Source organism: Callorhinus ursinus, unplaced genomic scaffold (genome assembly GCF_003265705.2).
Source record: "Callorhinus ursinus isolate GAN/ISIS: 27379988/994484 unplaced genomic scaffold, GSC_fseal_2.0 scaffold12, whole genome shotgun sequence".
Taxonomy (NCBI): Eukaryota; Metazoa; Chordata; class Mammalia; order Carnivora; family Otariidae; genus Callorhinus; species Callorhinus ursinus.
The window spans coordinates 31,906,205-31,921,912 of record NW_027397074.1 but is presented as its reverse complement, the minus strand read 5'-3'; the positions used below and the strand labels follow the sequence as shown (position 1 = coordinate 31,921,912).

The 15,708-nt window shown below is 35.9% G+C and overlaps 1 protein-coding gene and 1 non-coding gene across 10 annotated transcripts in view; both read left to right on the top strand.

Annotated features, from left to right (window-relative positions):
* DGKB (diacylglycerol kinase beta) overlaps positions 1-15,708 on the top strand; it is a 710,493-nt gene that overhangs the window by 36,766 nt on the left and 658,019 nt on the right. Inside the window, exon 1 of one of the 9 annotated variants that reach the window (XM_073898899.1) lies at positions 10,069-10,182. The exons of the other annotated variants lie outside the window; for them this stretch is intronic. The gene's annotated coding sequence lies outside the window, so the exon portion shown is untranslated. Of the gene's footprint in view, positions 1-10,068; positions 10,183-15,708 lie in introns of those variants that run through there. 9 annotated transcript variants of the gene reach the window in all.
* Positions 4,685-4,787, top strand: LOC112825368 (U6 spliceosomal RNA). The gene has a single exon (XR_003208667.1). It is a non-coding gene; the product is annotated as a U6 spliceosomal RNA (small nuclear RNA).

The window sequence follows — 15,708 nt, the reverse complement described above, 5'->3', positions numbered from 1 at the left end:
ATGTGGGCCTTAATATATTTTATGTGTTGCATTAAGAAATTAGTTCTTTAAAGCACTCGAAACACAAAACGTATGACATTTCAGAAAAATAGTTTAATTAGAAAATGGGTATTTTCTGAAACACTACTTAATATATGTGGATGTATTATGGAACAGGACTGTTATCTTCAGATAATTAGATGACCTATGAAATAGTCACCATCATCATAAAAATCTACTCCACATAAGCTTATGTATAACAATATCTAAAAAGTGCCACTTTGTATTGCAGGGCTCTGTAGCAAGATTTCTCAGCGTTGGCCCTGTTAACCTTCTCAGCCAGATAATTCTTTGGGGCTTGTCATGTGCTGGTTATGTAGCAGCATCTCTGGCCTCTACTAGATGTCCGTAGCATCCCCCACCGCCATCCCACTGTTGTGATCATCAAAACTCTCTCCCAGCAGTGCCAAAGGCTCTTACAGAGCAAAATAATCTCAGGTTGAGAACCATGGCTCTATAAAAATCATACTTGACTCCATTTGAGCTGCCTTTATACATTATTTTAGGCTTAATATTTGCTTATGTTATTCATAATTATTACAGATAATTTAGGCAGTCTATTTATGCTTCCTTTCTAGAAGCTTTGTATAATACTGTAGCTCAAAAGACTATTAGTATACCATCTCTGTCAGACAAAAATATTATTTACTATTAATGAATGAATGAATAAAAGTTATTTTAGGAAACTCTTCAGAAGACTTAAAATAATGAGAAGTTGAAACATCTAATGTGGCTGAAAACACAAATTTTTGGAACTACTAACCATCTCTTTGGCAAACTCCATACAGGAACTACACTTTAGAAAGTAATGGAAAGAGATAAAACTCATTCTTGAGATTAATTAAAATCTAGGTATGTTCAATATGGCATTTTGCATGGTCTTTGCTGGCTGTATTTGTAGAACACCCTGCCTATGAATGGATTTATTTTGTTGGTGGCTGTCAAACTCACTGATAGCTATTTTTATTTTACTTTTTAGAAATGGAGTTATTACATCCAAGGGAGAGCGCAATAAATTCAAATATACCTGGAAAATTAGGTGCCTTTTTTTTTTTTTTTAAAGATTTTATTTATTTCTTTGACAGAGAGAGACATAGCGAGAGCAGGAACACAAGCAGGGGGAGTGGGAGAGGGAGAAGCAGGCTTCCTGCGGAGCAGGGAGCCTGATGTGGGACTCCATCCCAGGACCCTGGGATCATGACCTGAGCCGAAGGCAGACGCTTAACGACTGAGCCACCCAGGTGCCCAAATTAGGTGCCATTTGTATCCCAAACTTTGTTGAAACTATTTCAAAAATATAAAACCAGATTAGTTTTTCTGACTTCCTTATGTGCACTAATTTCTGTATGGGAGTTAGGATCTTGATAACAGATTGCCAAAAGGTAACTCCTGAATATTGAGGACTATTAATCCAAATAAAACATTTTTTTAAAAGTCTTTGCCTCTCTAAGTCCAGACTTTTCAGTTCAGGAAATAACCTTTCTCCATCACTACCTCTCAACCCCTTCCATCTTTATCTGTATTTTTGTATTCATCTCCATGCTTGTGCTTATAGTATATTTGTACCAAGAAAGCCTTACTCTTCTACCTTAACTCATGAAAATTATAGTTATTTTCAGTTTCTCTTTAAATTTCACTTTTTCATGAGTTCATTTGAAATGATTCTGAACCATAAAGTGCCTTCTCCCAATTTTTCTTTCTCTTATTCCAGTTTAGCTCAATCCTTGACTGTTTTTCAACCCATACACTCTTTGAACAGTTATCTTCTCTATGTATACACGATGACTCCTACATCTTTAAATTCAACCTAGAACTGTGCCCTGGGTCCCTTCCTGCATATTCCTCCTAACTGTACACAGTAGTTTGAATATTCCACAGAGCATCTATCAGAGTTCAGCCAAGAGACAGGAACCATTTCAGGCATTTGGTAACAAAGGCGATGGAAGAAAGAGAAGCCAGATAGAAACTAGCAACAGCAGGAAGTCACTAGTATCTTAGGGGTGAAGAAACTCAGTAAAGGGAAGGTTTAACAAGAATCCCCAAAGTCCTGGGAGAGCTCAGGCCGTGGCGGGATGGGGAGTAAGGTGAGAAGCTAGAAGAACAGAGGACATGGCAGTCACTACCAGAAAATGGATCTTTCACATCCAGGCAGACCAAGAGAAAAAAATCTTGACTACTCCCCTCTTCCTCCCCTCTTCCTCCCTCCTTTTTGTCCTGGCTTGCTAAAGCCATTTAGCAAGGGAGGCAGAGAAATGCCCTAAGGGAACTAGGGAATAGACCTGAGTATAAATAAGCAAGGGCTGGAACTCAGAGGCATCAGAAATGCAACATAATTTCATTAAAGTCATTTTCCTTAACCCTAACGCAAATCCATTGCTCTGTCAGAGTCCCATTAACGGAATTAACATTTACATGGCTCCTTTTTAAATTTTTTTTTTTCATCCTCCCTTAATTCTTCAATGTGTCATCACCTCTTCACAGTTTTAAGTCTGGAGTATTTCTAGAATTTGCCATGTCCTCTTCATCCCTACTGCTGTGACTTTGTGCCTATCCTTCATGAATCTCTACTTGCACCTTTGCCAGGCCTCCCACTAGCATCTCTGCCTCCAGTCTTTTCATAACTGCCAGCAGAATTCCATCTGGAATATGAATGAAACCATGAGATTCTCACATATATATATAATATATATATATAATATATATACATATATACAGATATGTATGCATGTGTGTATATGTATTTTAAATTATCCTTCACCTCAAGACTAAAATCTTAAGGCCTCAAACTGGTATGATATGGCTTCTGACTCCCATTTTTTCCCATCCTCACTTACCATCTTTTTGTCCTCAGCCTCTGCTCAGTCGTATTAAATGGCTCATAACACCATTGACTGTTACACATTTCTCTGTCTTTACATATATTGTTTCCTTTGCCCAGCTAATTCCTAGTGCTTCTATAGGATTCTGTTCAAATACCTCATTTTCCATGAATCCTTTCTCTGAAACTTTTTTTCCAGACTCGGTTGTTTTCCCATCACTGTGCCTGAATGTAACTCTATTTGTATTTACCTCCATACCTCTTAAGAATATATATATCTCCCATATTCAACCAGACTATGTACTTCTCAAGGGCGAGTACTGTGTTTTATTTACCCTTGTATCACTAGAACATGGAAACATGCTAGGCCTGTTGCAGATGCTACACAAATGCTCCTTAATTGGAGAATGGCACATTTCTAGTGCTCTTATGGTCCATTAAAACACTTCTATTCTGGTTGTATGCATGCATTGGTGTGCATGTGTGTGTTCATTTTTTTTTTTTTTTGGTAAGTATTTGACATATAGATTGTCATTTAAGTGATTTAAGAACAAGTGGGAATATCTACAGATAGCTATCTACACAAAACTACTGTGTAAAATAGAAATAATTATAATCATGAAATAACTTCTGGAGGCAAATTAAATTGAGACAAAAATTCTTAAATAATTTTAATTCTGAAAAGTCAGTGCCCCACTTTTAATTTAGTATTTAATTTTAACAAAAAGTGCCCCCAAATTTAAAACTATATTTTAATTCATATTATAGCATCCTTGCTTATTTATACAACTATATGTAGTAGATGTCCATTTTTCTTGGGTTTGAAGGGATTTTTCCAATTTATTTTTTTAAGATTTTATTTATTTATTTGAGAGAGAGGGAGAGCGTGAGCACGAGTAGGGTGTTGGGGGTTAGGGGCAGAGGGAGAGGGACTTCCAGATACCCCATTGAGCATGAGGTTGAGGCTGGCTCAATCCCAGGATCCTGAGATCATGACCTGAGCCAAAGTCAGATTAACCGTTTAAGCCTCCCAGGTACCCCGATTTTCTAATTTCTTATATAAAATATTATGTTGTAAAATTGTAGTTTTATATTTAATTATAAAATATATAGCTTTAATAGAAATTTTATTAGTTTTTTTTTACCATAAGCACAAACTATGCCCAATGTCTTTTAGAGTTTAAATGAGAGAGAATATTTATAATACACAAGACCTATTTGGTTAATACATAGTGTAAAATATTATATTAACAAAATATGTTTTTAAAAAAGTAGAAAAATGGATAAAATAATTTGAACAGGCAATTCACATACACACAAAAAATTATAAATGCCTAATAAATATAAGAGTTTCACAACTTCACCAGAACTGAAAGAAGTACAATTTATAACGGTTTGCCATTTCTGGACCATCAAATAAAAGTAAATTAAAAATAATATTGTTAAAAATAATTCAAACATTTCTTCAGGGCTCACTACCATGACCAGAGTACATTTTCTGACTCCGTATTCATGTTTTTATCAGTGCCTAATGTAAAATGAGTTCTATTGAAAATTATTTTAAGTAATCATTTCTGAGGGAAAGTGTAGGAAAAAAATAAAAAACATATTTAATGATTTTTGTGACCTGTATAAAATACATTTAATGCAATCGACCCAAAGTGATTGAAATAAAATACAAATATATAAAAAATTATAAAGGCAAATGAGATACAACTGCATTATATGTTCATAAAAAAGGGGGGAAGAGAACACTTTGTAAAGAGAAGTGGTAAAGCCTTTTAGTCTTTTCCCACTGAATCTTAGACTTGAAAAAATGTAAGCATAGTGCTCGCTTTGGCAGCACATATACTAAAATTGGAACGATACAGAAAGATTAGCATGGCCCCTGCGCAAGGATGACATGAAAAAATATAAGCATAAAATGTTTAACCTTTTGTGGGAAGAATTTTTTAGGGAAGCAATAGAATATAGTGTTTACAATTGGCTAAGAGTAGAATTTCCTCCATTGGACTCCATGAGTTTGATTTCTGGCTCCATCACTTATTAACTGTGGGATTTTGAGGCAAATAACTTAAACGCTGCATCTCAGTTTTCTTATCTGTAATATGCAAAAATAGTATTACCTCACCCATAAAGTTCTTATAACCACTAAATAAATATAGAGTTAAAAATGTACCTGGGTTGTAGTGAGCACTTAATAGTTGTTACCTGTTTTCCTATTTATTAATAAAAAGTTGCTTTTCCTTTTTAAAAAAGATTTTATTTATTTTATTTTAGAGAGAGAGAGTGTGAGAGCAAGCTGGGGGAGGGGCTAAGAGAGGGAGAGAGAATTGCAAGCAGACTCCAGGATGAGGGCAGAGCCACACATAGGGCTCGATCTCAGGACCCTGAGATCATGACATGAGTGGAAACGAAGAGTCAGGTGTTTAACTGAGTGAGCCACCCAGGAACCCCTGCTTTTACTTTCTAAACCATATCACACATTTCTTAAATATGTATTATGCTAAAAGTCAAACATTTTAAAGATTTATGTATTTATTTGAGAGAGAGAGAGCATGAGTGGAGGGGCAGAGGGAGAGGGAGAGAGATTCCCAAACCGAATCTTTGCTGAGTGCGGAGCTTGACTGGGGGGCTCGATCTCAGGGCCCTAGATTGTGATCTGAACTGAAACTAAGAGTCAGAGGCATAACCAACTGCACCACGTAGGTGCCCCTGAAAATCAAATATTTGAATACATATTTTTATATTATAGAATCTACTTAATCACACATTGCCTTTTTGGAAAGTATAACTGAGCAGAAGTAACTTTGTCTATTTTATAAGATGCCTCAGTGTCTGAGAAATATATAAAAAATATAAATAGTGGACAACCCAATCAATTTATATGATTCATGTACTCAGTATAATGGTCAAAGAATTTCAGTGGTCTAGATTCATTACACACATATGCCAGCTACCTAAAATAAAATAGGTTTGTGTGAAATCATCCTGAATTTGAATTCCAAAGTTTGAATTTCCCCTACAATGATGTCTTTTATCACTGCTACTAATCATTTTCTTGACAGGATATAGGTAAATATAGGGATATAATTTGTCCATTCACTGTTTATGAAGGAAGTACATCGCATCATTTTAAATTCCCAGAAAAATGCATGACCTCAATATCTGGAATCATATAACCTTTAAAGATAGTCACAAAAGTCATGACTTTTCTCTCCCAAGTCTGCACACATATTCATGCAATTTTCCACATAATAACAGAGTGCTCAAAGATCCCCTGACATTGTACATAAACAATTTAATATCCTGAGGGGGGCGCGGGGAACTCAAGGAAGAAGATTGTTTTACACAATCATGTAAATGTAAATAATTTATAGCTGTGCCATTTAAAAGTATAAAACTGATAAATAACTAAATGTAAAAGCATCTAATTAAAATTTTCTCGGCATGAATATTCTGTCACTGAACTATATTCATCTTTTACCACTTGCATGCCATCCAGTTTTACGGTGTGGTGAGAATGGAATATCTGTCTTTGGAAAATGACAGCAAAATACCATTTTAAATCATTTCCTTTTTCTTCCCAGCTTATCTCAGTTTTTGTCTGCCTTTCACAGAATAATTTACTGAGAACCAGTTTATTAGGCATCATGTACAAATATGAAAAAGTAAACAGTGAGGGACAGATATAGATCTATATGATTGTCATCAAATTGCAAATTTTGTCCAAGGAGCACTTTTGTTACGAGAGGCAATGAATTATCCAGAACAAATGACATTTGTCCTTTGAAAGACAATGCTTACTCCTTTATAGATTTGAAATGTAGAATGTTTTTAAATAAGTGCTATGTGTTATAAAAATTCACAATATTTAAGGAGACAAATGATAGTTTATATTTTAAGTATATATTACTCCATCTTTTTTAGTCAAAGAAGGTGTTTAACAGGGCACCTGGGTGGCTCAGTTGGTTGGGCATCTCCCTTTGGCTCGGGTCGTGATCCCGGGGTCCTGGGATCGAGTCCTGCTTCGGGCTCCTTGCTCTGCGGGGAGCCTGCTTCTCCCTCTCCTCCCCACTTGTGCTCTCTCTCACTATCTCTGTCTCTCTCTCAAATAAATAAATAAAATCTAAAAAAAAAAAAAAAGAAGGTGTTTAACAAAGAAAACACCTGGCACATTATTGTTAAAATATATCATTTTAAGTATGAAATGTAGAGCTGATTTTTCCATTATTTCTGTAGCTAATGATATTGTTTCTTGTCATTTTGTTTGTGACAGAGAAACTAAGTAAATAGATGTTATCAAGTTATTTCTTATTTCTTGGTGTAATTTTCTGGTTATATGACTGCTTATTTAAATCACTTAAGGGGCGCCTGGGTGGCTCAGTCATCTGCCTTCGGCTCAGGTCATGATCCCAGGGTCCTGGTATTGAGCCCCGAGTCAGGCTCCCTGCTCAGTGGGGAGTCTACTTCTCCCTCTCCGTCTGCCCCCTCCCCTGCTCATGCTCACTCTCTCTTGCTCTCTCACTCCCTTGCTCTGTCTCTCCCTCACTCTCTCTTAAATAAAGAAATAAAACCTTAAAAAAAAAATCACCTAAGTTTTTGCTACTAGGGCTTTGTTACAACTTTGGCTACATGATGTGTCTAATCAGTTGCTCTTAGTTTACTGTAAGTGACATTATAAGGTAGTTGGCATCCTTGGATCTAACACAACTGTTGTAAGAGGTACATTTATTCATTCCCAGTGTTTACATTTAGTCAGTAAAGGAGGTGAGGGGAGAAAGGGAAATATTTATTAAACAACTGTGTAATTAATGATCTAAAGTAAATGTTGCTTCAAAAAAATATGACAGTAATCTTCAGTTGTTTGGTAGGAGGAGAATGGATAGGAAATTCGTAAACTCTTAAAACAATAATGAAAAAAAAACCCTGAAAATATGTCTTTCCTACCATTCTTCCCTACTGGTCACCTTGTTATCTACTCTTATATATTATGAAGATTAAAAGAAATGGTGCCATGTACTTTAGCTCTCTTGGCTCACCTTTTGAAGTTAAGCTTTCCTATCTTCTTTCCTTCTTCCTTAAACAGTCTGTTCCTGATTCTGAATAAATATATATTTAAGGAAGTAATGACAATATGTTATATTTTCATATATGACTGAGGAATCACAACTCAGTACCAAGACTAATAATGAGACTCTACTCGACTCTGCCTGGGCTTCCCCTTACTTTCTTTCCTTGATATTCAGATCCCTCCTCCAAGTACAACCCTTTGTGCACAGATTATGGTTTCTGTTCTTGACATCCACCCACAACCTGTACTCTCTGCCTGGCTCGTTTCCTGATTGCTGATCAGTGTTTCTGCTGCCTGGAATGCCATCTCTCATGTTTTCTCTCTCCCAGTGAACACATAACTCAAGGTCTAACTTGACTTTACACCTCTTTGTAGCTTTCCCTCATCTTCCCAGTTAGAATCACACTTGCACCTCTGTGCGTCTGAAGCCCTCTGTTATTCACCAAGCTGCCTCACAGAAAGGTGGATGTATTTCAGTCCATTGTTCCAAATAGTCTGAGATCACTGAGCTCTAAGTCCCCAGGCTAATCATGTTTATTTTCCCCCAAAACTAGACAGTGACATGTACTTGTCACTTGATGACTGTTTGATTTGAATATCTGTGCCTTATTCTACTCTGGCTAGTTTTTATCAAGTGCCTTGCTTGATAAAAAACACAATTGTCTCTATCTCTTGGTCAATTAATTGAGTTTCCTACTCCTATCACTTGGCTTTCTGCTATTCTAGTGGTTCTTTCTCTTCCCCTGACTCCTTGATCTGTTGCCACCTGACACCATGAGAACTTAATATCCCTCATGGTGCTCTGCTACATAATGATAATACACATCTTGCAGGCCAAGTAATTATATTTCCTGCAAAGCTGCCACCTCCCTTAAATCTTATTTGTGTTTCACAGAGCAGGATCTGAATTTAATGTAGAGTTTATTGTCCTCTCTTACATGCATCTTCCATTGTTTTTATTTATATTCCTCTGGATATCTCTACATATATTCTGTTTTTATTTTTCTCAGAAGAAAATACATTCATATCCTAAAATGAATATGAGAAGAGTATAATCATGCTGATTCTTTGGCATTATATTACTGCTGGTCTTCAAAGTCCTTTTAATTGTAGTCATTTTTGAACACAGAGATCTGCTGTGGGCAATCTGGCAGTGGCAATTAGACCCAAGAACATAACCATACTGAAATACTGGTTATTTCCAGTGAAGCAGCATCTTATTGAGACAATTGGAAACAAATGATAAATGCTAACACATGGTTTCTGGGTATGTTTTTAAAGTGTTGTAGGTCAGTTTTGGCCAATATTCACATACTCATTCCTCACCTTAGTCTTGAATATTTGTTTGCATTACATTGAAAAATACTGTTATAGGTGACTGAATCTTACTAATAGCTGAGAACTAGTATCCCTTGAGTATTAATTCTGATAGGTTACAGGTCAAGTAAAACATTATCCATGTAGTAGAAGATTCATTTACTTTGGATGTTTATATTTTCTAGACTTTCTTCTCTTGAGATACTTAGAATTTCAAGTAGTATTTAAAAGTGTACAGTAAGTTATAAAAATTAGTATGTTTAAACAAGGTAAAATTTTAAATTCTGACAACAAAGATACCATCAACAACTGAAATATGCTTAAAGCCATTAATTTGTATATGAAAGAGAAAAAGGAAAATAACCCCATAAATACATGGAAAAAGGATATCAATGGGCAATGCACTGAAAAGGATATCTTGAATGGCCAAGGTATATGTGAAAAAGTGCTCTTTGTCCTAGAATCTAAAATATGTAAGTTAAAACAAAAATAAGGTAGCATCTTAAAACCACTGTATTAGTTTTCTACACCTCCTTAACAAATCACCACAGATTTTGTAGTTTTAAACAACATTCATTGCGGCACCTGGGCAGCTCAGACCATTAAGCATCTGCCTTAGGTTCAGGTCATGATCCCAGAATCCTGGGATCAAGCTCTGCATCAGGCTCCCCACTCTGCGGAGAGCCTGCTTCTCCCTCTCCCTCTGCCTGCTGCTCCCCCTGCTTGTGCTCTCTCTCTCTCTCTCTGTCAAATAAATAAATAAAATCTTAAAAAAAAAAACCCAACAACATTCATTTATTGTATCTTATTCTCTGTAGGTAAGGAATCTGGGTGTGGCTTAGCCTGATTCTCTGCTCAAGGTCTCACAAAGCTGAAATGAAGATGTCTGCAGAGCTAGCTGTGTTCCTGTCTGAAGGCTTGACTAGGGAAGGAGGTACTTTGGCAGGGTTTATTTCCCTGAGACTGTAGAATTCATGGAAGCTTGCTTCTTCAAATCTGGGAATGTGGAAAGGCAGGATGGAAGAGACATTTTGCTGCTTCAAGTCTCTGACATCTAGACCCACTTTTTATAAAATTTTAATTCCCAAAAGTTGACATACAGTGTTATATTAGTTTCAGGTATATAATCCAGTGATTCGGCACTTCCATACATCACCAGGTATTCATTGCTACAAAAGCACTCCTTAATCCCCATCACCTATTTTACCCATTCCCCCTCCCACACACCCACTTTTAAAGAGTTTGCTCCTCTGACTAGATCAAGTCTACCAGGGTGATCTTACTTTGATAGACTTAAAGTCAGCTAATTAGGAACTTTCATTATCTGCAAAATGCCTGTACGTTTGCCATATAATGTAATCTAATCAAAGGAGTGACCATTGCCATGTTCTCCTGGTTAAAAGCAAGTCACTGGTCTCACCCACATTCAGGGGGAAAGGATTACCTAAGATTGTGACTCATTGGGCTTCACCCAAAGAGTGTGTCTTCCACATTCATCTTATGGGCAAAAGCTTAAGAAACTGACTAAAATAACTACATTATGAAGAAGAATTTGGTAGCATAGAGCAAAGAGTATCTAAAATCCAGCAATTCTATGTATAGTTATGTGCCCAACAAACATGCAAAAATGTCAATTGCATTATTTTTAATAATGAGAAATTATATATAAAACCCAAGTTCCATGAATGAAAGACTAGTTGAATAAATTTGGGGTATTCATACAATGAAAACTTTTACTCCATAGCAGTGACAATGAATGATTCAGAGCCACATATGCTAATATGTATACATCTGAAAAAAATTGAGTGAAAAATGGAAGTTGCAGAAAAAAAGATAGGCGGTATGATACAAATTATATAAAGTTTCAAAACATAACGTGGTACTATGCAGTGTTCATAATACATATATATATATTGCACATGGAGTAAAAGAATAAAGGAAGCATAGAAATAAATAGTGTTAACATCTAGACTCTAAAAAGTGTGTGTACGTATGAGTCAAAAAAATATATGCTTACCAATCAGAAGAAGATCAGTTGTAACTGTATACTTTTATATTTTCACTTCAATAGGAATATATTTTTTTTCAAAGGATAGGTTGGGATCTTTATGTTATGTTCAACTGAGACAGTTTTCAAATTTTAATATGGGATTTTTCAACTCATGGAAATAAACCTCAGGTGGGTAATAAGGATGATTTTATAAATTGAAAGTTGTTTACTTACGCGTTCCCAAATAAAAAGTATCTTGAATGCTATCAGATTTTATATTTTATTGAGGCATTATTTTTATCATTAAAATGGGTAAAAATGTGTGCTTCAGAGATTCAAGTGCACACTACAGGTTGAGCAAGATGTTAATTACTAATACATATATTTCTTAAATTAGTATATTTGTTATGGATGGGAGAGTCCGTGTTGTGTGAATGGAGGTCTTGGTTCGTAGGTTCCCCATGAAAAGATTTACATGAGGATCCCTGCTGGAATAAAGACAGCCAGAAGGAAAGTACAAGCACAAAGCAGTTTATTAAAGTGGAAAGTATTCTCTCAAAGTGGGAGAGTGAGCCCCTAGGTTGTTTTGGGATTGCATATTTGTTGGGTCTTTCTGGGCTGGGAATAGCTGTGACATACAGTGGGGTGGATTCTAATGGAAGGGGATTGCTCCCACAGGTTGGGACTGGGAATTTTTGACCCCACAAGGTTTGTACCAGAATCAGCATGGCAGCCTTTCTCCTTGGGGGGGGGTTAACCCCAATGCAAATGTATTATAATGAGTCTAGGGATGACCCTGGGGCAGAGGTAGAAGAGGAGAATGTGTGCTCTGCACCTGTGGCTCTTGGTCTGTTAGCCCCGAAGTCCTGGAAGCCACAAGGCCAGGATGTTTTGCCCCTGAGCTTCTAATGTGTAACTGATCTATCACTGTCCTTGCCTCCATCTAGTGTCTCTATCATTCACCCCTCAAGGACCTGGGACTCTGTGTCAAGGACGTTCCTTCCACTGCCCACATCTAGCTTCTACCTACCATATTGACACTGAATACCATTACTATACTATAAAACAATATTTTTATATGTTATCTTCTACATATTATACATTAAAGTTTGTTTTTATTGTTTATGCCTTATTCTCAGGTTAAAAAAATATATTTTAGAGTACACAGGAACTGCTCTTCAAAAGAATAGAAGGGGAGTTATATAAAAATGTCATCTAATCAACATCAAATAGGGTATCAATATTTAGAAACAAAAATAAAGACAACAATTTAAGTATGGAAAGAAACTGAGCTTTCAGAAAACATTGCATTCAAAAAAATCTTTTGGTAAATATCTGAGATTTTAAAGAGCTTAATCATTTATGACGGAGGAAGGCAAAATGCTCAGTTGGTCTTGGACGAAATGTGTCCATATGTGTTTTTGTGTGGATGTTTGTGTGTGTGTATGCATGTGTGCATGTGTGTGTTTATTTGTGTTGGGAGTCAACTGTATCTGTTGGTCAATGGAAATGCGGGTTTGCATAATCAAATTTTCAATTCTTAATCCCTTTCTGGCGTGTCATAGACACATATTTATAACAAATATCTTCAGATTAAAACTGTACACCTAAGTGGAAGGGATATATATCCTGTCTCTGAAAGAACCTTGAAGAAAGAATTTGTTAATTCAAAGTAGATCTCACAGGGTGATTGAGGCTCTCCCTGGATTTCCAAGAGCTGCTAAATTTAGGCCATTCTAACCATGAGAGGCCGAGGCGTGCTATTTCTTTGCTGATCTCCAAACAGCTGCTGCTCTCACCAATCTTTTCTGATGTAGACCTGATTTAAAATATTACAGCCTTGTTTCACACCTTGAATTCTTCTTAAGAAGAGTAATTTAATTTCAGTACCTTTTTTTAGAAACCTACATTAAAACCTTTGTAATATTGCTTAATTTGTCAACATTTCTGTTTTGTCTTGTTTTTTTCTTTAAGGATGTCCTGCAGGCTCTCTTGAATGCATTACACTCCATTATGCTGCTACCCAGCAATTATTCCAATTGAGAATTTGATTCCTTTTTTATCCTAATTTGGTTATAAAAACTTTTAAATGTTGTTGTTTCTATAGGTCAAGTAACAAACACAGTAGACTAATTTCATTAGTTAATTTGTTCTTTTGTAATTCTATGGATAATCTTCTATGGGATAAGAATAAAACTTAATTTGTAAAAAAAGAGATTATTTTTTTCAGTTCAATCAAGGGTTATAATAAACATGGTGCCTTAAACAACTGATTTAGTCCTCCTAAGATCGTTTGTGTTGTCATTTCTTCCAAAAGGTGAATAGAATATAAAGAGGTTAAATAATGTTCAAAGTTTAAGTGCATAGACAATTCTAAAGTTACTGTAGGGACGCCTGGGTGGCTCAGTTGGTCAAGCGTCTGCCTTTGGCTCAGGTTATGATCCCAGGGTCCTGGGACTGAGTCCCACACTGGGCTCCTTGCTCAGCGGGAAGTCGGCTTCTCCCTCTGCCTGCCACTCACCCTGCTTGTGCACTTCTCTCTCTCTCTATGACAACTAAATAAATAAAATATTTTAAAAAATAAAATAAAGTTACTGTAACAAAATGTCATGCATTTAACTAGTTTAGAGTTTATGATGAATTATTATATGTTTAACTATGCTTAGATGTTATAGGCAATAAAGAACTATTACAGGATGCCAAATGTGGGAGTCACTTATGCAGATGGACTTTTAGAAAGAGTACTTTGATTGTAGTGCTGATAATGGAATAAAGAGGGCATCCTGTTAATGAGTGAGGGGAGATGTGATAAAGGTTTTCAGTAATACAATGACCAGAGGGATGGACACAGTGTATATTTGCTTGTCGAATGTCATGTGAAATTTCAAATAATCACCATTTTTTACATAAGTTTTGGAGAAGAACAGTTATATTCCAAAAGTTTCTCAAGCTCACTTCTAAAAGTTTCTACAGTTTATGGTTAAAATATCACTAATCCTGAATCCTTGGTAATTTTTTTTTTTTTAAGAGGAGAGAAGGGTCAGAGAGAGAATCTTAATCAGGCTCCACGCCCAGCACAGAACCCAACGCAGGGCTCAGTCTCACAACCCTGAGATCATGACCTGAGCTAAAATCAAGAGTCAGACACTTAACTGACTGAGGCACCCAAATGCCCTAGAGCTCTTGATAATTTTAAAACAGAAAAGTTTCATATTTTCTCATGCAGGGAACAGTATCATTTTATATTTCCATGTTAGCAACAACAACAACAACAACAAAGAAATCAAATGAGGAAATGACATTGTTTTTCTGTGGTGTCTTTGGTGAACCATGATGTACATGGAAAGTTGAAGATAGTGGGTTTTTTAAGAAGAAAGCAAAACTCTATGACCAAGATATATATTTTCCTTTTGCTGACATCTCTTTCTGTGTCTGTAAATTGAATACAGCTCTCTGGTTTTATACTGTGGATTTACTTCAAGCGGTGCTTGTTTCTCAGAGTAGACATCAAATTTCATTTGGTAAAAAGGTCCCCAGCGTACTGCAATAATGATTTTCCTTAGGCAGTTGCGTACTCTAACTTGAAGTTGAATAACAGCATTAGAGTCGATTATTTTCTAGGGATTAAAGGTTTGAAAGATATTAGTTCCTTACCAGCAATCATCAAATTCCAGGAAGTGCCTGAGACTGAATTTATTATTTTTTTAATTAAAAGAAAAAAATTGTAAACACATGCATTCTTAATACAAAGTCTGAATGTATTTTATCAGAGGCTCTTTGGCAAAGAGCTAGAGAATTATTTTAGGGAATTTCTGCTTTTTTGAGTTGGGCATGAGAAACAGTAATGATAAATTTATCAACTTGTAAATATTACCATTCTAGGAAATACATTTCTGTTGAAAAAGTCCCAGGTCAAATAGATTGGAAAAATAAACAGAAACACTCAATGGCATTTTTCTTTAATCAGTATTCCATATCTGGGGGTTACCTTTTATCCTTTCACATTTTCTCTTTCTCATGTGGGATTATGTTTGTATTTAGAAAATCTTTGTAAAAAACACAAACAGGCCTTGTTCCCTGATAAAACATAACAAAACAATGGCCCACAAAATGGATCTTTTCTCTTTCTGGCACCAAGATCTTTATCTTTTTCTAAAAGTATTCCACTGGGTTCTTATTTTTTATTCCGTGACTCTCAATCTTTCATCAATCCATCACTGTAAAGTCCAAAGTTAGAAGAAAACCTATGTTAAATATTTATACTCACCTCCCAAAGACTTTATTCCTCACTTCAGAGGGAGATGGAAAATTCATAGCAATATGGACCAGACCATGTAATGTAGGAAGGGCAAATTAAGAGTTACATGCACACACACACAACTCATTCAGCATATGTAAAAATGTAATAGTAATAACAGTAAAATAATATTTTTGGTCCTTTTTATTCGTGGCAAATATTGCCCTAAGTTA